At 44.1% G+C, this 25,039-nt stretch overlaps 1 protein-coding gene across 2 annotated transcripts in view; it reads left to right on the top strand.

The window, feature by feature from the left end:
- Positions 1-8,064: 8,064 nt before the first annotated feature.
- Positions 8,065-25,039, top strand: part of cdc42 (cell division cycle 42) — a 52,386-nt gene continuing 35,411 nt past the window's right edge. Inside the window, exon 1 of one of the 2 annotated variants that reach the window (XM_014166955.2) lies at positions 8,065-8,147. The gene's annotated coding sequence lies outside the window, so the exon portion shown is untranslated. The remainder of the gene's footprint in view (positions 8,148-25,039) is intronic. The other variant, XM_014166956.2, reaches the window with a different exon arrangement.

Genomic DNA, 25,039 nt, shown 5'->3' with positions numbered 1-25,039 from the left:
GAGGTAACAGACAGGGCGCTCTGGTGTCACCCCAGGTGAGCCGGCACTATTCTCACCCAGAGTCCTCTGTTGCTCATATGTTTGTCTATGTTACCTTTTCTGAGTTTTCCCCGCAATCCCAGCATTAGGCGCTTGTCGATTCAGGCGCAGCTGGGAACTTTATAGATAGAGCGTTCGCCTATAGTTTAGGGATCACCATTGTTCCCGTGGCTGTGCCCTTCCCTGTTCACACCTTAGATAGTTGACCATTAGGGTCAGGTTTGATCAGGGAGGCCACCGGTCCTCTGGGCATGGTGACGCAGGGGGGGCACAAGGTAAGAATTAGTCTCTACCTTATTGACTCTCCTACATTTCCCGTGGTGCTAGGCCTACCCTGGTTAGCTTGTCATGACCCCACTGTTTAATGGCAATGGAGGGCTCTCACGGGGTGGTCGCGGGAGTGCTCGGGGAGGTGTTTAGCGGTTTCCGTTGGTGCTACTATGGCGGAGAGTCCAGACCAGGTCTCCACTGTGCGCATTCCCCCTGAATATGCCGATTTGGCTTTCGCCTTCTCTAAAAAGAAGGCGACTCAATTACCACCCCATCGACGGGGCGATTGTGCGATAAATCTCCTGGTAGACGCTGCACTTCCCAGGAGTCACGTGTGTCCCCTGTCACAGGTGGAGACAGTGACTATGGAAACATATGTCTCCGAATGTAACAGTTGTCTTCGTCGTCCGAAGAGGAGGAATCATCGGACCAAAACGCAGCGTGGTAAGTGTTCATGCTTTATTGATAAACTCAACACTAAAACAAAAATAACAAAGAGAATAACTGAAACAGTTCCGTAAGGTGCAAAACACTAAACAGAAATGAACTACCCACAAAAACCCTGTGGGAAAAGGCTACCTAAGTATGGCTCCCAATCAGAGACAACGATAGACAGCTGTCCCTGATTGAGAACCATACCCGGCCAAAACAAAGAAATACACAAAACATAGAAAAGGGCACATAGAATGCCCACCCTAGTCACACCCTGGCCTAACCAAAATAGAGAACAAAACCCTCTCTATGGCCAGGGCGTGACACCGAATCCCTGCGTCAGGAGTACATTCGGTCCTCCACTTCACCCGCCTCCTCAAATTACTTTTTTGTGAAGAAGGAGGGAGGTCTATGCCTGTGTATTGACTATCGGGGTCTGAATCATATCACTGAGGTATAGCTACCCGCTACCACTCATAGCTACAGCGATTGAGTCAATGCACGGGGTGCGCTTCTTCACCAAACTAGATCTCACAACCTGGTGCGTATCCGAGAGGGAGATGAGTGGAAGACGGCTTTCAGTACCACCTCAGGGCACTATGAGTATCTCGTCATGCCGTACAGGTTGATGAATGCGCCATCAGTCTTCCAAGCCTTTGTAGACGAGATTTTCTGGGACCTGCACAGGCAGGGTGTAGTGGTGTACATTGATGACATTCTGATATACTCCGCTACACACGCCGAGCATGTGTCCCTGGTGCGCAGGGTGCTTGGTCGCCTGTTGGAGCATGACCTGTACGTCAAGGCTGAGAAAGGCTTGTTTTTCCAGCAATCCGTCTCCTTCCTAGGGTACCGCATTTCCACCTCAGGGGTGGAGATGGAGAGTGACTGCATTTTAGCCATGCGTAATTGGCCGACTCCCACCACGGCAAAGGAGGTGCAGCAGTTCTTAGGGTTTTCCAAACTACTACCGGAGGTTTATCCGAGGTTTTGGTCAGGTAGCGGCTCCCATTACCTCAGTGCTGAAGGGGGGCCCGGTGCGTTTGCAGTGGTCAGTTGAGGCGGACAGGGCTTTTAGTCACCTGAGGGCTCTGTTTACATTACATTTACGTCATTTAGCAGACCCTCTTATCCAGAGCGACTTACAAATTGGTGCATTCACCTTATGATATCCAGTCAAACAACCACTTTACAATGGTACATCTATATCTTTTTTGGGGGGAGGGTGGGGGGGAGGGTTCAGGTGTCTCCGGAAGGTGGTGATTGACTCCGCTGTCCTGGCGTCGTGACGGAGCTTGTTCCACCATTGGGGTGCCAGAGAAGCGAACAGTTTTGACTGGGCTTTGCGGGAATTGTCCTTCCACAGAGGTAGGGAGGCGAGCAGGCCAGAGGTGGATGAACGCAGTGCCCTTCTTTGGGTGTAGGGACTGATCAGAGCCTGAAGGTACGGAGGTGCCGTTCCCCTCACAGCTCCGTAGGCAAGCACCATGGTCTTGTAGCAGATCCGAGCTTCAACTGGAAGCCAGTGGAGTGTGCGGAGGAGCGGGGTGACGTGAGAGAACTTGGGAAGGTTGAACACCAGACGGGCTGTGGCGTTCTGGATGAGTTGTAGGGGTTTAATGGCACAGGCAGGGAGCCCCGCCAACAGCGAGTTGCAGTAATCCAGACGGGAGATGACAAGTGCCTGGATTAGGACCTGCGCCGCTTCCTGTGTAAGGCAGGGTTGTACTCTGTGAATGTTGTAGAGCATGAACCTACAGGATCGGGTCACCGCCTTGATGTTAGCGGAGAACGACAGGGTGTTGTCCAGGGTCACGCCAAGGCTCTTAGCACTCTGGGAGGAGGACACAATGGAGTTGTCAACCGTGATGGCGAGATCATGGAAAGGGCAGTCCTTCCCCGGGAGGAAGAGCAGCTCCGTCTTGCCGAGGTTCAGCTTGAGGTGGTGATCCGTCATCCACACTGATATGTCTACCAGACATGCAGAGATGCGATTTGCCACCTGGTTATCAGAAGGGGGAAAGGAGAAGATTAATTGTGTTTTGTCTGCGTAGCAATGATAGGAGAGACCATGTGAGGATATGACAGAGCCAAGTGACTTGGTGTATAGCGAGAATAGGAGAGGGCCTAGAACTGAGCCCTGGGGGACACCAGTGGTGAGAGCACGTGGTGCGGAGACGGATTCTCGCCACGCCATCTGGTAGGAGCGACCTGTCAGGTAGGACGCAATCCAAGAGTGAGCCGCGCCGGAGATGCCCAACTCGGAGAGGGTGGAGAGGAGGATCTGATGGTTCACAGTATCAAAGGCAGCAGATAGGTCTAGAAGGATGAGAGCAGAGACGAGAGAGTTAGCTTTAGCAGTGCGGAGAGCCTCCGTGACACAGAGAAGAGCAGTCTCAGTTGAATGACCAGTCTTGAAACCTGACTGATTTGGATCAACAAGGTCATTTTGAGAGAGATAGCAAGAGAGCTGGCCAAGGACGGCACGCTCAAGATTTTTGGAGAGAAAAGAAAGAAGGGATACTGGTCTGTAGTTGTTGACATCAGAGGGATCGAGTGTAGGTTTTTTGAGAAGGGGTGCAACTCTCGCTCTCTTGAAGACGGAAGGGACGTAGCCAGCGGTCAAGGATGAGTTGATGAGCGAGGTGAGGTAAGGGAGAAGGTCTCCGGAAATGGTCTGGAGAAGAGAGGAGGCGATAGTGTCAATCGAGCAGGTTGTTGGCCGGCCGGCCGTCAGAAGTCGCAAGATTTCATCTGGAGAGAAAGGGGAGAAAGAGGTCAAAGCATAGGGTAGGGCAATGTGAGCAGGACCAGCGGTTTCGTTTGACTTAACAAACAAGGATCGGATGTCGTCGACCTTCTTTTGAAAATGGTTGACAAAGTCATCGGCAGAGAGGGAGGAGGGGGCGGGGGGGGGGATTCAGGAGGGAGGAGAAGGTGGCAAAGAGCTTCCTAGGGTTAGAGGCAGATGCTTGGAATTTAGAGTGGTAGAAAGTGGCTTTAGCAGCAGAAACAGAGGAAGAAATCCGAGGCTGGGATAGGAGCGGTGCTCTCTCAGTGCTCGGGTACGCCACCGAAGCTCCGCCCCTGTGCCTTCTTCTCGAAGAAGCTCAGCCCGGTAGAGCGAAACTATGACGTGGGGAACCAGGAGCTGTTGGCTGTCGTCAAGGCCTTGAAGGCGTGGAGACACTGGTTTAAGGGGGCTAGACACCCTTTTCTTATCTGGACTGACCACCACAATCTGGAGTACATCCGGGCAGCGAGGAGACTGAACCCTCGCCAAGCAAGGTGGGCCATGTTTTTCACCCGTTTTGTGTTTATCCTGTCCTACAGACCAGGCTCCCAGAATGTGAAGGCAGACGCATTGTCCCGGCTGTATGACACAGAGGAGCGGCCCATGGATCCAACTCCCATACTTCCTGCCTGGTGGTGCCGGTAGTGTGGGAGCTGGACACGGACATTGAGCAGGCGTTACATGCAGAGCCCGCTCCCGTCCAGTGTCCCGCTGGGCGTCTGTACGTCCCGTCTGCTGTTCGGTTGATCTATTGGGCCCACATGTCACCCTCTGGTCATCCTGGGATCGGTCGGACAGTGTGCTTTTTGAGCGGGAGGTGCTGGTGGCCTACCTTGGCTAAGGACGTGAGGGTTTATGATTCCTCCTGCTCGGTGTGCGCCCAGTGTAGTGGTCCCGTGTGGCTCAGTTGGTAGAGCATGGTGTTTGCAACACCAGGGTTGTGGGTTCGATTCCCACCGGGGATCAGTACGGAGAGAAAAATTATGAAATGTATGCATTCACTACTGTAAGTCGCTCTGTTCCACAGTGGCCTTGGTCGCACCTGTCGGTGGATTTTCTAACTGATCTTCCACTCTCACAGGGTAACACCGCGATCCTGGTCATTGTGGATTGTTTCTCCAAGTCCTGTCGTCTCCTTCCTCTGCCCGGTCTCCCTACGGCCCTACAAACTGCGGAAGCCCTGTTTACACGTCTTCCGGCACTACGGGGTGCCGGAAGACATAGTATCTGATCGGGGTCCCCAGTTCACGTCTAGGGTTTGGAAGGCGTTCATGGAGCGTCTGGGGGTCACGATCAGCCTTACTTCAGGTTTTCACCCTGAGAGTAGTGGGCAGGTGGAGAGAGTGAACCAGGATGTGGGTAGGTTTCTGCGGTCCTATTGCCAGGACCGGCCGGGGGAGTGGGCGGCGTACGTGCCCTGGGCTGAGATGGCACAGAACTCACTCCACACTCCTCCACTAACCTCTCTCCCTTCCAGTGCGTACTGGGGTACCAGCCGGTTCTGGCACCTTGGCATCAGGGTCAGACCGAGGTTCCTGCGGTGGACGACTGGTTCAGGCGTGCGGAGGAGACATGGGAAGCCGTCCGTGTCCCCCTTCAACAGGCCGTGACGTGCCAAAAGAAAAACGCAGATCGCCACCGCAGTGAGACCCCGGTGTTCGCACCGGGGGACCGGGTCTGGCTCTCGACCCGAAACCTGCCCCTCAGCCTGCCCTGCTGGAAGCTGGGCCCGCGGTTTGTGGGGCCATTTAAAGTCCTGAGGAGAGTGAACGAGGTTTGTTATAGGTTATAGCTTCCACCCAATTACCATATTAACCCCTCATTCCATGTGTCTCTCCTCAGGCCGGTGGTAGCTGGCCCGCTCCAGGAGTCTGAGGTGCGGGAGGTTCCATCGCCCCCTCTGTCTCCGAATCCCTGCGTCAGGAGTACACACTGCTCTATGGTGTCAGACTCCAGTTCTTAAAGCTGCTCTTCCTCCTGACTGGTCCTGAGCTCCCGTTCCTTTTTAATCTATATGGGCTCTGGGTCCTCCTGCCCCAGACTGGGGCTCCACTACTGCTCACAGTGCTGCTGCTCAGGGGAAACCTCCTCTGCAGGCAGAGCGCAACTGAGCTGCTGAGGGTCTGGAAGGAAAATATGGAATAGATAACTATGAAGACACATGTACAATAATTTATTCTAAATCACTGTAGGCTTGTGGTTTGATACTAGTTAAGATGTATGCAAAATAACAGATAGCCATAGTGACACGTGTGCCAGGCCTAATTTATCCAATAAGAAAGCAAGCAACCAATGGTACACAGAAACAAACTAATCTGTAGTGTTGCTTCACTGTTTCATCAACCATACACAAACCCTTCACATGCTTGCTAACCAAATATATTATAATGACAAGTTCAATGTACAATGTCATCGAAGCAACCGAGAAAACACCACTTCTTCTTTCCTAATCTGACCCTTGAATCTTCGTCCACCAACCTTTCTTTGGAGGGCATATAAATGCCGGCCCTTGCGCTCGGAGTCCTATCTCTTCTGCCACGCATCAATCATAATTGCACTAATCTTACATTTGGCCTCACCTATACCCAATGGAGCACGAATATAAATTATATCTCGTTTTAAAGCCCTTTTGGCTAACTGGTCTACTATTTCATTCCCGAATGGGCTGAGACCCAGCATAATCTCATTCACTACTACAGCCTCTTTCGATTCTTGCGGAATTTCCAAACAACCACTGCGGTATGGGGTTCGTCAATAGTTACCACAGCCACAAAGTCATAAAACCCGCCTAATTCTACAATTGGTCGTAAAATAAAATGTTATTTGAAACCCAACCCTAACCTTAACCTCACTGCTAAAATTAACCCTAACCTTAAATTAAGACCAAAAAGCATATTTTTGTTTTCATTAACTTTTACAACATCATAGACTATTTTGACTTTGTGGCTGTGCTATCTAGTGGAAACCCTTGGTATGTGTGGTCAAAGAGGAAGAAACGAAGCGAGATGTTTCACTCTCGACTAAATCTGTCCAAAATAAACCCAATGCGTTTCTATGGTTTTATTTTGGACCTAAGCTTTTCTCCTGTCTTCCCGCCTTTGGGACAACGACTCAGGGAGGAGACATGAGCATCTCGTCATTATATGCTGATCTCTGATATGGTGCACAACATGTGGTGCAGATGTAAGCACCATAGAGAATGATAGAGGCATCCAGTGGCCAAAAGGCTAAATCAAAATGGGCAGCGCCATTGAGGGCTTCCCTTGTTTTAATGTAGTCAACTCTTCCAACTTCATTGGCTGATCCCTCCTGGTGACCATGTTGGAGTCTTGTCCAACCGGGTCATCAGGAGGGATCAGCCTATCTTGAAGAAGAAAATTGACTACTTGAAAATGGAGATAGCCTCAATGTCACAGACACTACAATGGTACAGCTGTCACAGACACTACAATGGTACAGCTGTCACAGACACTACAATGGTACAGATATAAAGATGAGTCCTCTATCTAACTATCAACAACACAGCGGCCTACTTCCGCTGTGTGACCGGAAAATTGCATTTCCACCAATTACTGGACTTATTTTATTTTACTTTTATTATGAAGGCACCTTTTGTCATAAAACATTTTAATAGCCAAATCAAACAGCATATGGAGATAAAATATAGATAAAAAATTATGTTATTTTTTTTTATTTCTCTCTCTGTCTCTCTATCTCTTTCTGGCAGTCTCTCTCTCTAGCTCTCGCTCGGTGTTTTGAGTGTTGGCTGAGTAATAGACCTCTGTCAATCAAGCAGTATCAGAAGAACTATCAAGAGAGACACTGTAAACATCAACAGTATAACTTTACACAATAGTTTATGTTGCAGTCATTGTGTCCCAGATTGTAGAAGTGTTGGTTGGATATTGGTCAGGTAACCGGTTTGAGGACATAGTCCTGAGAGGGGAGACAGTGTTAGAATGCGTTTTGCATCTTATTCAAGGAACTCAGTCAGAGCTATGTGTTTTATGTAGCTGACACAAAACCATATTCTATAGGATCTTTTGGTTACAATTCCGTGCTTATCTGTCCATATGGCAGACACTGATTAAATGGTCAATAGATTTTTTGATGACACTTCACAGCAAAGACACAATCAGTTTTTAAACCACTATATTGATTATCTTTGACATAGTACTCTGCCATCTAACGGTATGCTACTGTATTGCAGCCCTTTGAGTAGTGGAGTAGTGGAGTAAAAATAATAATGACATTGTGTGAATGCAATATTACTGTAAAAACAGCTGTCCGTATTCTCCCAATCACTATAGCAGGTGATTGCGAAAAGTGGGAAAAGTCAGGTTTTCTCATAAAAAAAAAAGAATGTTCATTACCACAGAGTAAGATAATTCCAGTATTGTACTGCACTATTCTTACTAGGAATTATATATTCATGTTCACTGTTACTTAAATGTAAATAATTTGGAGTCAATCAATCAATTTTGTTATAAGTGATTTTTTATTAACATGTCACGCATTACGTTCTACGCACGTGCCCCTGCACTTTTGACTAGAAAGCCCCTAGCGTGAACCTGCCAACGCCCGCCGCAGAGACACAAATAAAGAGGATACGGTACGGAAAATGACTATTTTTATAAATTCTTTCTTCCCGTGTAGTAGCTAGTTACTATCGGTGTTATAACTAACATGTCACTATCAACGTATGTATCTGGTTGTTTACTTCATTCGAGATAAAATGTTTGATTTTGTCATCTCATTCAACAACAGCATCCGTTTGGTAGCCAATCTAACGTCTTTTACTACGGTAGCTACTGCAAACTAGCGAAAGGAAGCTGCTAGCCAAACTAACTAGCTAAATCAACGCTAATCAGACTTTTTCAATTAAATGATAGCTAACGTTATCTAAATGAGCTAGGGGATTAACATACTTTACTTAAAGCAGTCGATCTGACGGGGTTTGTATGAAAACAATTAAATAACGTTAATCTGTGTTTCTTCATCGTTGCTTGACACTGTTACTACTAGCTGTTAGCTAGCCAGGTTGCTAGCTAGCTAGAATGGCGATGGTCGCTCACTGCTTAAAACCGCCTGGGAGGGTAGTTAACGTTACTGCTAGGAGGAAGCCAGGAGGAATGCTTGAACGATGGTAGCCAGCACACAGAATGGTCCATTATTTCACGACAACGTAGTGTGTAATGTTACCTAGTCAGGTGTGTTATTTTGATTGTTGACCATTTCCCTACCATTGTTTTAGAATTGTCTGACAGATAGATTAGGCCATCGAATAGTAGCTACGAGCCATCTTTAATTAGCTAGCTGGTTAGCTCATGGTTAGTTAATAAATGGATAGCGGTACATCGGGTATATGGTTGTGTAGAGCTGATTTTCCCCCTTCCACAGTGCCATTCAGTCAGTGCTGATAGAAAAGCAATTCAACCAAACTCTGACTTTGTGGTATATTGATTTCATTTGTTTGGTGTACTGTACTTATTGACAGACTTCGTTACACTCAGAAAAAGGCATAGACCTTTGAATGGAGTATGGTTATGTGGGTTGGCTAGCAGTACGTGAGTCAGTGTGTTTTCTACATAGGCTGTAGGAAGGAAACAGGGAGGCTGTGAAAGATCACTAAAGCCTTTCAGAGTGAGTAAAACTGGTGTAATACCAGACACCGCCTTGCAGATCGAGCTGCTTTTGGTAGTCTATACTGCACAGCATTGTACTGTAAACCCAGACAGGAAAGTCCCTGAAAGTCATTGCATAGCTGCATTGTGTGTCCCCCTACCCCTTCTGCAAAAGTGTCCTAGTTGTGAGAACACCTGCATCTGCAAAGGGGTGGGATAGTGAATCTTAGTAGCTAGCATTAGTTCAACATTAGACACCTGTGTGTGTTTGGAGATGGAGACAACACTTTACTGTTGTGATAATGATTGCATCAGCCTTAATCCACTCATTTGTGTTTGTAGGCCAGCCAGCGCTCTGAAACAAGGCCAACCAGGGCAGTGAAAGTAGCTGACTGACAGAGCGGTGTAATCTGAGTCCACATTAGAGGTCGACCGATTATGATTTTTCAACGCCGATACCGATTATTGGAGGGCCAAAAAAAGTCGATACCGATTTTTTTCCCCCCCATTATTTGTAATAATGACAATTACAACAATACTGAATGAACACTTATTTTAACTAAATATAGTACATCAATAAAATCAATTAAGTCTCAAATAAATAATGAAACATGTTCAATATGGTTTAAATAATGCAAAAACAAAGTGTTGGAGAAGAAAGTAAAAGTGCAATATGTGCCATGTAAGAAAGCTAAAGTTTAAGTTCCTTGCTCAGAACATGAGAACACATGAAAGCTGGTGGTTCCTTTTAACATGAGTCTTCATTATTCCCAGGTAAGAAGTTTTAGGTTGTAGTTATTATAGGAATTATAGGACTCTTTCTCTCTATACGATTTGTATTTCATATACATTTGACTATTGGATGTTCTTATAGGTACTTTAGTATTGCCAGTGTAACAGTATAGCTTCCGTCCCTCTCCTCGCTCCTACCTGGGCTTGAACCAGGAACACATCGACAACAGCCACCCTCGAAGCAGCGTTACCCATGCAGAGCAAGGGGGAACTACTCCTCCGTCTCAGAGCGAGTGACGTTTGAAACGCTATTAGCGCGCACCCCGCTAACTAGCTAGCCATTTCACATCGGTTACACCAGCCTAATCTTGGGAGTTGATAGGCTTGAAGTCAAAAACAGCGCAATGAAGAGCTGCTGGCAAAACGCACGAAAGTGCTGTTTGAATGAATGCTTACAAGCCTGCTGGTGCCTACCACCGCTCAGTCAGACTGCTCTATCAAATCATAGACTAATAAACACACAGAAATACGAACCTTAGTTTCTGGATTCGACCATATTAATGACCTATCATCTCGAAAACAATACGTTTATTCTTTCAGTGAAATACGGAACCGTTCGGTATTTTATCTAACGGGTGGCATCCCTAAGTCTAAATATTCCTTTTACATTGCACAACCTTCAATGTTATGTCATAATTACGTAAAATTCTGGCAAATTAGTTCGCAACGAGCCAGGCGGCCCAAACTGCTGCATATACCCTGACACATTTTCCCTAGTTAAAATAAATTAATGTTAGCAGGCAATATTAACTAAATATGCAGGTTTAAAAATGTATACTTGTGTATTGATTTTAAGAAAGACATTTCTGGTTAGGTACACGTTGGAGTAACGACAGTCCTTTTTCACGAATGCGCACCGCATCGATTATATGCAACGCAGGACAAGCTAGATAAACTAGTAATATCATCAACCATGTGTAGTTAACTAGTGATTATGATTGATTGTTTTTTATAAGATAAGTTTAATGCTAGCTAGCAACTTACCTTGGCTTCTTACTGCATTCTCGTAACAGGCAGGCTCCTCGTGGAGTGCAATGTAAAGCAGGTGGTTAGAGCGTTGGACTTGTTAACCATAAGTTTGCGAGATTGAATACCCGAGCTGGCGAGGTAAAAATCTGTCGTTCTGCCCCTGAACAAGGCAGTTAACCCACCATTCCTAGGCCGTCATTGAAAATAAGAATGTGTTCTTAGCTGACTTGCCTAGTTAAATAAAGGTGTAAAAAAAAAAAAAAAATGGTGTCCAAAAATACCGATTACTGATTGTTATGAAAACGTGAAATCGGCCCTAATTAATCAGCCATTCCGATTAATCGGTCGACCTCTAGTCCACATAGGCGATACGTCCACATTGCTAGGTATTGGTTGGCAACTATTGAAGTTGTTTCCTTTTAACAGGCCAGAGGCCTACAGAAAATGATGACATTTTGGAGAGGTGTGTGTAACATATCTGGTGTGACCAGCTCTATCGGGATGTGATTCCATGTTCTCATGGGCCTACATGCAAGAAAGGTGGTGGCTGTTTAATTGAAAACCATGAGATCTGGGTTTGTCATGATGCTATTGGGAAGCATTATATTGCAGTAGGCATTAACCGTGTTGAGTCACACATAGTGAGAAGTTGAGACACCATTTTAGACCCAGCAAGCTGTTGGTTGAACATGCTCATTACTCTAGCAGTGGGTAGCAGTAGGCTTGGAGGGGCTGGATGTGGCAACTTTTGGAACACTGTCTGTTCTTGTCAGGCAGATGACCTAAACAGTGCTCTCTATCACGCTTTAACTTTGTCTCAGCATCACCCCAGCCAGTGTCCAGCTGCTTGGAGCCAGTGTAGGAGGAAAACACCCTGATCAGGCTGGTGTGTGTGTTGGAACAGAGGGAGGGTCAGCCCCTCATCCTCAGGTTGTTGGAGTGTGGAAGGAAGATGTCCATCTGTGCATTAGTTTATATTCACTCCCTCTCCCGTTCACCCTCTTGCTCACTTTGCAATATGATGCTGTCTTGCTTTCTCTCACTCCCCCTCGCTCTCTTTCTCCCTTACACTCGTCGCTCATCCTCTTGTCCTCATTGCTACAGAGCTCTGCGGAGGCTCCACACATACCCATCCAGTGTCCCTCTGCCCCCTTTGCCAGCCCGCCACTCCCTTTCCTGGGTAAGCAGTGGCCTAACCTCTGTTGAATAGGGCTGCAATGAGGGGTTCTGGAACTCGTGGTGATATGAAATATATGCGATATTACTATGCAACTTAGACATTCTATTTTTATTACCGAGATTGCACGTAGAGTCTAACAGATCACGTGACTTGTCTGTTACAGACCGCAATGCTGTATGGAATAATTTGTTTAACCCCCTAACTCTGGTATGTACACCGTCTTGTACCCTTGATGATATTTTCCTCATATCAGTTTTTGTAGTCCTTTCCAGTCATAGCCCCTGTCATCCCTTATACAGGTTGAAAATAGCAGATTTTGTCATTGATAAGTGCCTAAATTGGAACGTAGTGGCTGTACAGTAACATGCTATACATGTCAGAGCTCAGGTTCTCCGCTTCACAGCGCTTTAGGTTTTGACTGACTGCCGTTCTGAACTTGAGCACCGCGTGTGGCAAGATGACAACGCCCCCCATCCCTCCCGCTAATTGGGCTGCTTTTGCACATTTATTGTTGTCTGGGTGAGGGAAATGCTGTAAATTGAGAGGACTCTGTGTTCTGAAAGATGAGATGTTGAGGATTATAAATACTGCTTTGATGTCATACAAGCTAACCACACACCTATGAGTCAAAATGTGCATTTCACATTTCCATATTTGAAAAGTCATCTAATTTAGTGTCGAAGTTTATTATCGTTTAGTTTGTTCCACAGTTACAAGGAAGGCGTGTTATACCCCTGTTTGTCCTAAACAGAATTAACCTGTTTGTCGTATTGTGAAGAAAATTTGCCAAGGAACGCACACTTGAATGCACTCATCACTCTATGTGCACCAAAATCTGTTTGTCTGAAGTGCCTTTTTGTAAGCCCAACAGTGGAAGATTGTATTTTATAACTTAGTTAGCCATGTTGGCAGTAGAATAAGCTTTAAATTATGCCCGCCTGACCCAGATTGCGATTTATAATGGAACGTTTTTGTGTAGTGTAAACACCAGTAATTGTGTTATGGTGGGGATGCAGGGCTGTGTTCCAAACACACAACGACAAGTGTGCTTCCTTCAGTTCCTCAATGGCAAAGCTAGGAAAGCTATTAAAAAACAAACACCTTTTTAATCGTTTAGTCGCTAAAAATACATTTGACCGGTCATGCTTATCGGTCTAAAGGTTCATTTGCATAATTTAGTGGAATTAAATTGTTGTGTGGGTATTTTCATTAGTCATCTCATTTATCACACTCGCACAGCATACAGAGCCTTGTTTGTGGAGCAGAATAGCTATCACCTGTCAGACAGAGCGAGAGCACCTCCTCAAAAAGCTGGTACTGGAGTGAAATGTGTGTTTGTAAGCCCAGTCATTGCGCAACAAATAATTCTAAATTCATCCTGTGTTAACTGTTTTGATTTCTCCTGTTCTATTGGTTTTCAAATCAACTTTCTTTCCTTGTCCAGAAACCGAAGGCACACTCTTAGTCATTATTATCGTCCTAGTTATTGCTATTAGATTCCACCTCTTTCTAAGTTTTCTAACAGATTTATATCTCACATATGGAATCACTCACATTAGGTGCAGTGTTTAGAGCAGTACTTTCCTGCTAATTGTATTTTGGCAAATATTTGAAAATGTGGTTTTATTAGCTGCTTCATTACCAGAGCTGCATGTTCAATAATAGACTATAGCCTTTTGACTGTAAGATTATGTTTCCATTAAGTTTTTAATAAAGAATCTGTTTGTATGGATGCATAGTAAATTCTGTTGGTCATTTAATCTTACTGTATAGAATGTTTTACCATTTGTTCACCCGTTAATGAGGGTTTCTTAGTCGGCAGCAAAATGGACCGAAATGTCCATTCCTACACCTTATAGTTGATGGCGCTTTCCTTGAGACATAAAAAACACATTGATATTGCTTATTGACTGCAGTTTGGAGAGGTGTGGTCACTTGGAGACACCAGTTAGACCTCTCACGCAAACCCTTGTAATAGTTCTTTCTTATCTTGCACCTAGTCCAACATTTCTGTGAATATTGTTGTTACTGAATGTATTTTCAGATTTTTTTATTGACAAGTCCTGTGAAAAGTAAAACAAACATAAGTGTAATGTTTGGATTCAGTCTTGTGAGGTGAACTCTTGTCCTCACCTTTGGTCTGATTTTCCCATCTTCTCCAAAGTGTTCTCTTTCAATGGCTACCATGGTCATTTAATTTAACTTTTATAGTTCTGGTAGGGCCAAATTGAAATGTTTATATTTACACTGAACAAAACTATGCAACATGTCAAAAGTTGGCTTCATGAGCTGAAATAAAATACTCCAAAAACGTATTCCTCACAAATTGTGTGCACAATTTACACAGGTGCACCTTGTGCAGGGGACAATAAAAGGCAACTCGAAAATGTGCAGTTTTGGCACACAACACAATAGATATCTCAAGTTGAGGGAGTGGGCAATTGGCATGCCGACTGCAGGAATGTCCACCAGAGCAGATACCGGAAAATGTAATGGTCAAATCTCTACCATAAGCTGCCACCAATGTCTTTTTAGGTAATTTGGCAGTACGTCCTACCGGCCTCGCAACCACAGACCACGTGTATGGAGTCATGAGGGCGAGCAGTTTGCTGATGTCAACTTTGTCAATAGATTGCCCCATGGTGGTGGGGCATGGGCAGGCATAAGCTATCAAATTTTGTCACATAAACATGTTTAGCAGATTTTATTGCGAGTGTAGCAAAATGCTTGTTTCTAGCTCCAACAGTGCAGTAATATCTAACAATTCACAACAATACACATAACCTAAAAGTAAAAAAATTGAATTAATGAATCTATAAATATTAGGATGAGAAATATCGGAGTTGCATATACTAAAACACAGTCGAATAGAGTACAGTATATACGTCTGAGTAAAGCAAAATGATGTAAACATTATTAGTGGCCAGTGATATCAAGTCTATGTACAGTTGAAGTCAGAAGTTTACATACACCATAGCCAAATACATTTAAACTCAGTTTTTCACAATTCCTGACATTTAATCCTAGTAAAATTCCCTGTCTTAGGTCAGTTAGGATCACCACTTCATTTTAAGAATGTGAAATGTCAGATTAATAGTAGTGATTTTATTTCAGCTTTTGTTTATTTCATCACATTTCCAGTGGGTCAGAAGTTTACATACACTCAATTAGTATCTGGTGCGTTTAAATTGTTTAACTTGGGTCAAACGTTTTGGGTAGCCTTCCACAAGCTTCCAACAATAGGTTGGGTGAATTTTGGCCCATTCCTCCTTACGGAGCTGGTGTAACTGAGTCAGGTTTGTAGGCCTCCTTGCCTGCACTTTTTTCAGTTCTGCCCACAAATATTCTATAGGATTGAGGTCAGTGCTTTGTGATGGCCACTCCAATACCTTGACGTTGTTGTCCTTATGCCATTTTGCCACAACTTTGGAAGTATGCTTGGGGTCATTGTCCATTTGGAAGACCCATTTGCGACCAAGCTTTAACTTCCTGACTGATGTCTTGAGATGTTGCTTCAATATCTCATATCTCACATAATTTTCCATCCTCATGATGCCATCTATTTTGTGAAGTGTACCAGTCCCTCCTGCAGCAAAGCACCCCCACAACATGATGCTGCCACCCCCGTGCTTCACGGTTGGGATGGTGTTCTTCGGCTTGCAAGCCTCCCCCTTTTTCCTCCAAACATAATGATGGTCATTATGGCCAAACAGTTCTATTTTTGTTTCATCAGACCAGAGGACATTATTCCAAAAAGTATGATCTTTGTCCCCATGTGCAGTTGCAAACCGTAGTCTGGCTTTTTTATGGCGGTTTTGGAGCAGTGGCTTCTTCCTTGCCGAGCGGCCTTTCAGGTTATGTCGATTATAGCACTCCTTTTACTGATACTTTTGTACCTGTTTTCTCCAGCATCTTCACAAGGCCCCTTGCTGCTGTTCTGGGATTGATCTGCACTTTTCACACCAAAGTATGTTCATCTCTAGGAGCGATAACTCGTCTCCTTCCTGAGCGGTATGGCGGCTGTGTGGTCCCATGGTGTTTATACTTGCGTACTATTGTTTGTACAGATGAACGTGGTACCTTCAGGCATTTGAAAATGGCTCCCAAGGATGAACCAGACTTGTGGAGGTCTACAATTTTTTTTTCCTGAGGTGTTGGCTGATTTCTTGATTTTCCCTCCCCCCCCCCCATGATTTCAAGCAAAGATGAGCTGAGTTTGAAGGTATGCCATGAAATTAGAGGTTGACCGATTATGATTTTTCAACGCCGATACCGATTATTGGAGGCCCAAAAAAAGCCGATACCGATTTTAATCGGCAGAATTTTGTCCCGTCCCTCTCCTCGCTCCTACCTGGGCTCGAACCAGGAACACAACGACAACAGCCACCCTCGAAGCAGCATTACCCATGCAGAGCAAGGGGAACAACTACTCCAAGTCTCAGAGCGAGTGACGTTTGAAACGCTATTAGCGCGCACCCCGCTAACTAGCTAGCCATTTCACATCGGTTACACCAGCCTAATCTTGGGAGTTGATAGGCTTGAAGGGGTGGGTGTAATTTGTGGAACGTTCCAACAGGAATCTGTTCCAAAAAACGTAAAGTAAAAGGTTGCCAACCAACAACACATACAAAGTAGCAACGCATACAAACCTAGCTAACTAGCTGCCAAATAGGCATCAACTCACCACGTAGCTTATTCTTAATGTTTGTCCATAGGCAACCAGAGTGAGGACAGACATTTTTCGGAATAAACGTGATGAGTGAAAAAACGCAATGAAATAGACCACTCCCTACCCGGTATCTTATTTTGCCGCTATACAACTTTGTATGCGTTGTTTTTTGGCAACCTTGTTATTTACGATGTTTTTTGGAATAGATTCCCATTGGAACTCTGATCAGGCCCTACACCCAAACAAGGGCACTGCGTTCATCCACCTCTGGCCTGCTGGCCCCCCTACCTCTGAGGAAGCACATGTCCCGCTCAGCCCAGTCAAAACTGTTCGCTGCTCTGGCACCCCTATGGTGGAACAAGCTCCCTCACGACGCCAGGACAGCGGAGTCAATCACCACCTTCCGGAGACACCTGAAACCCCACCTCTTTAAGGAATACCTGGGATAGGATAAAGTAATCCTTCTAACCCCCCCTTAAAAGATTTAGATGCACTATTGTAAAGTGGTTGTTCCACTGGATATCATAAGGTGAATGCACCAATTTGTAAGTCGCTCTGGATAAGAGCGTCTGCTAAATGACGTAAATGTAAACGTTCCACAAATTATACCCACCCGGCTTGAAGTCATAAACAGCTTGAAGCACAGCGAAGAGCTGCTGGCAAAACGCACGAAAGTGCTGTTTGAATGAATGCTTACGAGCCTGCTGGTGCCTACCACCGCTCAGTCAGACTGCTCTATCAAATATCAAATCATAGACTTAATTATAATATAATAACACACAGAAATACGAGCCGTAGGTCATTTAATATGGTTGAATCCGGAAACTATCATCTCGAAAACAAAAGGTTTTTCTTTCAGTGAAATACGGAACCGTTCCGTATTTTATCTAACGGGTGGCATCCCTAAGTCTAAATATTCCTGTTACATTGCACAACCTTCAATGTTATGTCATAATTACGTAAAATTCTGGCAAATTAGTTTGCAACGAGCCAGGCGGCCCAAACTGTTGCATATACCCTGACTGCGTGCAATGAACGCAAGATGAGTGACACAATTTCATGTTAGCAGGCAATATTAACTAAACATGAAGGTTTAAAAATATGTACTTGTGTATTGGTTTTAAAGAAAGGCATTGATGTTTATGGTTAGGTACATTGGTGCAACGACAGTTCTTTTTTCGCAAATACGCTTGTTAACCTCTTACATCTAGACGTTCCGCTAGCGGAACACCTGCTCCAATATTCAATGATAGGCGTGGCGCGAATTACAAATTCCTCAAAAATACAAAAACTTCAATTTTTCAAACATATTACTATTTTACAGCATTTTAAAGACAACTCTCCTTTATCTAACCACACTGTCCGATTTCAAAAAGGCTTTTCAGCGAAAGCAAAACATTAGATTTCAGCAGAGTACCCAGCCAGAAATAATCAGACACCCATTTTTCAAGCTAGCATATAATGTCACAAAAAACAAAACCACAGCTAAATGCAGCACTAACCTTTGATCTTCATCAGATGACACACCTAGGACATTATGTTATACAATACATGCATGTTTTGTGTAATCAAGTTCATATTTATATCAAAAACCAGCTTTTTACATTAACATGTGACGTTCAGAACTAGCATACCCCCCGCAAACCTCCAGTGAATTTACTAAATTACTCACGATAAACGTTCACAAAAAACATAACAATTATTTTAAGAATTATAGATACAGATCTCCTTTGTGCAATCGAGGTGTCCGATTTTAAAATAGCTTTTCGGTGAAAGCACATTTTGCAATATTCTGAGTAGATAGCCCAGCCATCACGGCTAGCTATTTAGACACCCACCAAGTTTAGCCCTGACCAAACTCCGATTTACTATTAGAAAAGTTTGATTACCTTTGGTGTTCTTCGTCAGAATGCACTCCCAGGACTGCTACTTCAATAACAAATGTTGGTTTGGTCCCAAATAATCCATTGTTATATCCAAATAGCGGCGTTTTGTTCGTGCGTTCAAGACACTATCCGAAGTGTAAATAAGGGTCACGCGCACGACGCATTTCGTGACAAAAAAATTCTAAATATTCCATTACCGTACTTCGAAGCATGTCAACCGCTGTTTAAAATCAATTTTTACGACATTTTTCTCTTAGAAAAGCGATAATATTCCGACAGGGAATCTCCTTTTCGGCAAACAGAGGAAAAAATCCCAAAGGCGGGGGCGGTCGGGTCACGAGCGTAAGCCCAGTGTCCCTTGATCGGCCACTTGAGAAAGGCGATAATGTGTTTCAGCCTGGGGCTGGAATGACGACATTCTGTTTTTTCCCGGGCTCTGAGCGCCTATGGACGACGTGGGAAGTGTCACGTTAGAGCAGAGATCCTTAGTAAATGATAGAGATGGAAAAGAAGTTCAAGAAATGGTCAGACAGGCCACTTCCTGTAAAGGAATCTCTCAGGTTTTGACCTGCCATTTGAGTTCTGTTATACTCACAGACACCATTCAAACAGTTTTAGAAAATGTAGGGTGTTTTCTATCCATATGTAATAAGTATATGCATATTCTAGTTACTGGGTAGGAGTGGTAACCAGATTAAATCGGGTATGTTTTTTATCCAGCCGTGTCAATACTGCCCCCTATCCTAAACAGGTTAAAATCAATTTTTATGCCATTTTTCTCGTAAAAAAGCGATAATATTCCGACCGGGAAAGCGTGTTTACGTACAAAAGAGAGAAAATAAAAGCATGGGATCCCCTCGTGCACGAGCCTGAGTCTCATAGTACTGTGACTGGCCACTATCCAAACGCGCTAATGTTTTTCAGCCAGGGGCTGCCTCGATATCATTCAGCTTTTTGCCGCCTTCTGAGAGCCCATGGGAGCCGTAGGAAGTGTCACGTAACAGCAGAGATCCCCTGTATTGGATAGAGATAATCAAGAAGGCCAAGAAATGGTCAGACAGGGTACTTCCTGTACAGAATCTTCTCAGGTTTTGGCCTGCCAAATGAGTTCTGTTATACTCAGACACCATTCAAACAGTTTTAGAAACTTTGGAGTGTTTTCTATCCAAAGCTAATAATTATATGCATATTCTAGTTTCTGGGCAGGAGTAATAATCAGATTAAATTGGGTACGTTTTTTATCCGGCCATGAAAATACTGCCCCCTAGCCATAACAGGTTAAATCATCACCCGTTTGTCGAAGTAGGCTATGATTTAATGAGAAATTAACAGGCACCGCATCGATTATATGCAACGCAGGACATGTTAGATAAACTAGTAATATCATCAACCATGTGTAGTTAACTAGTAGTTAACGAGTGATTATGTTAAGATTGATAGTTTTTTTATAAGATAAGTTTAATGCTAGCTAGTAACTTAGCTTCTTGCTGCCCTCGCGTAACAGGTAGTCAGCCTGCCATGCAGGCTACTCGTGGAGTGCAATGCAAGGCAGGTGGTTAGAGCATTGGACTAGTAACCGGAAGGTTGCAAAAACAAATCCCCCCTGAACAAGGCAGTTACCCCCTGTTCCTAGGCCATAATTGAAAATAAGAATGTGTTCTTAATCTGACTTGCCTAGTTAAATAAAGGTCTAAAATATATATAATTTTTAAAAAAGGGGAAAAAATGAAAATCGGCAAATCGGTGTCCATAAATACCGATTGTTATGAAAACTTGAAATCGGCCCTAATTAATCGGCCATTCTGATTAATCGGTCGACCTCTACTTGAAATGCGTCCACAGGTACACCTCCAATTTACTCAAATGATGTCAATTAGCCTATCGGAAGCATCTATAGCCATGACATTGTCTGGAATTTTCCAAGCTGTTTAATGGCACAGTCAACTTAGTGTATGTACATTTCTCCCCCACTGGAATTGTGATACAGTAAATTATAAGTGAAATAATCTGTCTTTAAACAATAACCTAAAAGTGTATGTAAACTTCCGCCTTCAACTGTATATGAGGCCAGCAGCCTCTAGGTACAGGGTTACGTAACCGGGTGGAAGCTGGCTAGTGATGGCTATTTAAGTCTGATGTCCTTGAGAGAGAAGCTGTTTTTCAGTCTCTTGGTCCAAACTTTGATGCACCTGTACTGACCTCGCCTTCTGGATGGTAGCAGGGTGAACAGGCAGTGGCTCAGGTGGTTGATGCTCTTTATCTTTTTGGCCTTCTCGTGATATTGGGTGCTGTAGGTGTCCTGGAGGTCAGGCAGTGTGCCCCCGGTGATGCGTTGAACAGACTGTGCCACCCTCTTGAGAGCCCTGCGGTTGCGGGCGGTGCAGTTGCCGTACCAAGTGGTGATAGAGCCCGACAGGATGCTCTCAATTGTGCATCTGTAAAAGTTTGAGGGTTTTAGGGGCCAAGCCAAATTTCCTCAGCCTGCTGAGGTTGAAGAGGCACTGTTGTGCCTTCACACTGTCTGTGTGGGTGGACCATTTCACATTGTCAGTGATGTGTACGACGAGGATCTTGAAGCTTTCCACTTGCTCTACTGCGGTTTTGTCAATGTGGATAGCGGCGTGCTCCCTCTGCTGTTTCCTGGAATCCATGATCAGCTGCTTTTTGTCAACATTGAGTGAGAGGTTATTTTTCTGGCACCACACTCCCAGGGCCCTCCTCTCTGTAGGCTGTCTCGTTGTTGTTGGTATTCAGGCCTACTTCTGTTGTCATCTGCAAACTGGATTGAGTTGGAGGTGTGTGTGGCGGACAAACACAATTGCACTTTTTCTATAGGAATTTGAATGTACAGAGATACTGTGACGAGATTCTGAGGCCCGTTGTCGTGCCGCTCATCCGCCGCCATCACCTCATGTTTCAGCATGATAATGCACAGTCCCATGTCGTAAGGATCTGTACACAATTCCGGGAAGCTGAAAATGTCCCAGTTCTTCCATGGCCTACATAGCTTGACATGTCTGGTGACTATCTGTAACCAACAGATGCATATCTGTACCCAGTCATCAATTCCATAGCTTACGGTCTAATTTATTTCAATAGACTGATGTCCTTATATGAACTGTAACTCAGTAAACATCTTAAATTGTTGCGCTAGATTTTGTCTGTGGATATAGGCCATTTTCTAAGAGTGTAAGGGATTAAAGTGACGTCTAACTTTTGAATTAATTGTTTACCCCAGAGACTTTTGTAGCTATTCAATGTTTGGAACTATGATAACCAGCATGTTGAAGTTTGTATGCTAAAAATGAATGGCCGTGTCAGTTCCTGGAAGTGGAACCATAACCATGGAGAGAGGGCCACTGCCTGTTGCAGCCCTATTGAAGCCTGGGGCCTTCTACCCTCACAGGGAATTGTGGCTTCTCTGTTAGGACTGTGATGGTCATGGAAATTTGGATGACTGTTATTGGCCAGCCAAATGACCTCTGTCAATGTTATAATAAACGTTTGAATAGCAAAAAATACATTTTTTTTTTTTAACATTTTCTCCTATGCTCCTGGCTGCATGTAGGCAATTTCAGTGTTATGGATCTGACATTTGCACACAAAATGAGAAACAAAATGTCTCACAGAATTGACTTATCAAGCATAAATGTTAATGTTTTTAATTACATTTTGTAACCTTTTTTATAGGTGAAGTGTAGACACAATTACCAAGTTCTAAGTAATACCACTTTGAAGTAACGGATAATGGATGTCGTGTAAATTGACAGGCATTTTTTGGAGAACAGACACATCGGCAAAAGTCAATCTCAGTCTTAGGGTAAAATATTACTAGACACTTTAAAAGGAAGGCGTGGCTACGCACAAACAATGGATGTGACGCTCTGCAAATTGAGTTGTTATTTTAAAGATTTCTTCACCAAACTAGAAGTTATCTGAAAATACAGTGTACCTAGGGCCCTATGAAATCCGTTAAAAGAAAATCTGAATTCTGTTTTACCATTTAGACATTTTATCATCGGTGTCTAATGTGAAGTTATAAAACGTCAACAATTTAAGATATAACAGTAAATTTGTAATGATGCAACACATTGCACTATTTTTTTAATCAAGGCAAGTTTTTCAATACAGAGTTCTAAGTGTTTCATTATAAATGAAAAAGTAATGTGGTAATCTAGGCAACAATGCAGCAAGCAATAGGCAAAACTTAGTTCTACTTACGTAAAAAAACAAAATGATACATTCATTGTTTTTTTGTAAAAGAAAGTGCTTCACTAGGCAAATTATGCAGCAATAGGCGAAATCTATGGAACTACCTTATGAGCTCCTATGTCTGTCCATTTCGAAGTTTTCCATCTATCACAGACATCTCCATTTGAAGTACATGATTATCAACCTCTTTGTGTTGAGCTCGGTGAGTGCCTCTCGCTTGTCTGTGAGTGGAGTTGTGTATTTGCTGATACTCCTGAGTCCACTGAGCTGACTGGGAAGTAGATGTAGGGCACTGCAACTCTTGGGAATCTCGGCGTCATGCTCCTCCAGTAATCATCAAGCTCCAAAGCAGGTGAGGGCTCCCTGGACACAGAGCTGATAGGCAATCCATTCTTCACTGAGCTCTGTTGATGGGCTTGCCATGGGCTTCAGTTGTGTGTAGGCTTCAATCTGTTTTTCCATGGCTGGAGCCTGCCTAGGATCGAACACCCTAGCCAGCCTGGAGACCTCTGTGGCTGGATGTGTGTCCCAGTGCTTTGAGAACTTTGCGAAGGCCAAGTGGAATGCATCATGGAGATGGTCAAGCACCTCCCTCCTGTCTCCAATCCCTGTCTTTCTCAATAGCTCATCTGTCTTGGCACCATACCCACATGTTTTTGCCATTCCATTCACTAGGTAAGAATCTCGATCCTCCATGGCGTTGTATGCAGACACTGCTGTGGGACGGTGGGTTCCTTCCAGGATTGACAGAGCCGTCATCAGTGAGGCCGTCATCAGTGAGGGCCTGCACCACCTCCTCTGTTTCCAGCTGGCTGAGGATGTTTGTGACTGCCTGGGATGATGACTTTTCTGCCAATGAAAATTCTCTGTAGAGATGAACATGCTCTGCATGGTACTTCACTGCCTTAAACCAGCTATTCCATCTGGAGCTCACTGCTTCAGGAGGAGCTTTGGCCTGCACAAACTCCTTCGTAATGAGGAAGCTCACCCATCTTCTCTTTCTGCCAGGCTTCTTAAAGAAGACATAAGATCTGTGTCACAAGTGATGCAACTTCAGAGAAGTATTTGTAGTGCTGCCAGGTCTCACCCACCAGATTGATGACATGATGGAGACAGGTTACATGGACACTGTTGGGCATCACTCCTTTCAGAACCTCCTTGTATGTCTTCAGGCAGTTGGAGGCATTATCTGTGACCACTGCCCAGGCATCTTTCAGGTTCAGATGGTTGCTGTGGAGGGAGGCGTGGAGTAGTTGCATCTGTCCATGAAAATGACATCCACCAGAAAGTACTGGTTTTCAACACGCGCAATGAAAGATAAGGAAACATTTTGTTAACCCCTGTGCGGCCTCGGGACGGACATCCAGCGGAAACTCATATCGCCATTAGCATAACAATTTTTTTTTTTTTTACATCAATTTTTATTTCAAATTATATCGTTACACCTCTCCTGAATTGAACCACATTGGCCGATTTTCAAAAAGGCTTTACAGCAAAAGCAAAACATTAGATTATGTTAGAGGAGTATATCGTAAAAGTAGCCACATAGCCATTTTCCGACCAACCACATGCATCACAAATAACCAAAAAACAGCTAAATGCAGCACTAACCTTTGACAATCTTCATCAGATGACACACCTAGGACATCATGTTACACAATACATGCATTCTTTTGTTCGATAAAGTTCATATTTATATATAAAAACAGCATTTTACATCGGTGCGTAACGTTGACTAACTATTTTCCCTCAAATGCATCCGATGAAACAGAGCTACAATTTACTAAATTACTATTCAAAAACATTTTTAAAATGTAATATTGTCATTCTAAGATTTATAGATGAATATCTCTTGAAAGCACCTGTAATGCCAGATTTAAAAATAACTTTACTGGGTAATCATACTTTGCGATGAAAGGGGATGCGATACTCTGAAAAATAGGCTAACGTTACAGGGCAGCGCCATCTTGGAACAATCGCATATCACATCTAGTCTTGTATACTATTGTCAATAATCCCTTACCTTTGGTTGTCTTCATCAGAAAGTACTTCCAGGAATCCCAGGTCCACAACAAATGTATTTTCGTTCGAAAAAATTACTCCTTTATGTTCCAAGAGCTTGTTCTTGTTAGCGCGTCTAAAGGCTGATCCAATTGCTCCGTCGGCCGCGGG

The sequence above is a fragment of the Salmo salar genome, chromosome ssa22 (assembly GCF_905237065.1).
Source record: "Salmo salar chromosome ssa22, Ssal_v3.1, whole genome shotgun sequence".
NCBI lineage: Eukaryota > Metazoa > Chordata > Actinopteri > Salmoniformes > Salmonidae > Salmo > Salmo salar.
The sequence above is the reverse complement of the archived record's forward strand: the minus strand, read 5'-3'. Positions and strand labels throughout refer to the sequence as shown.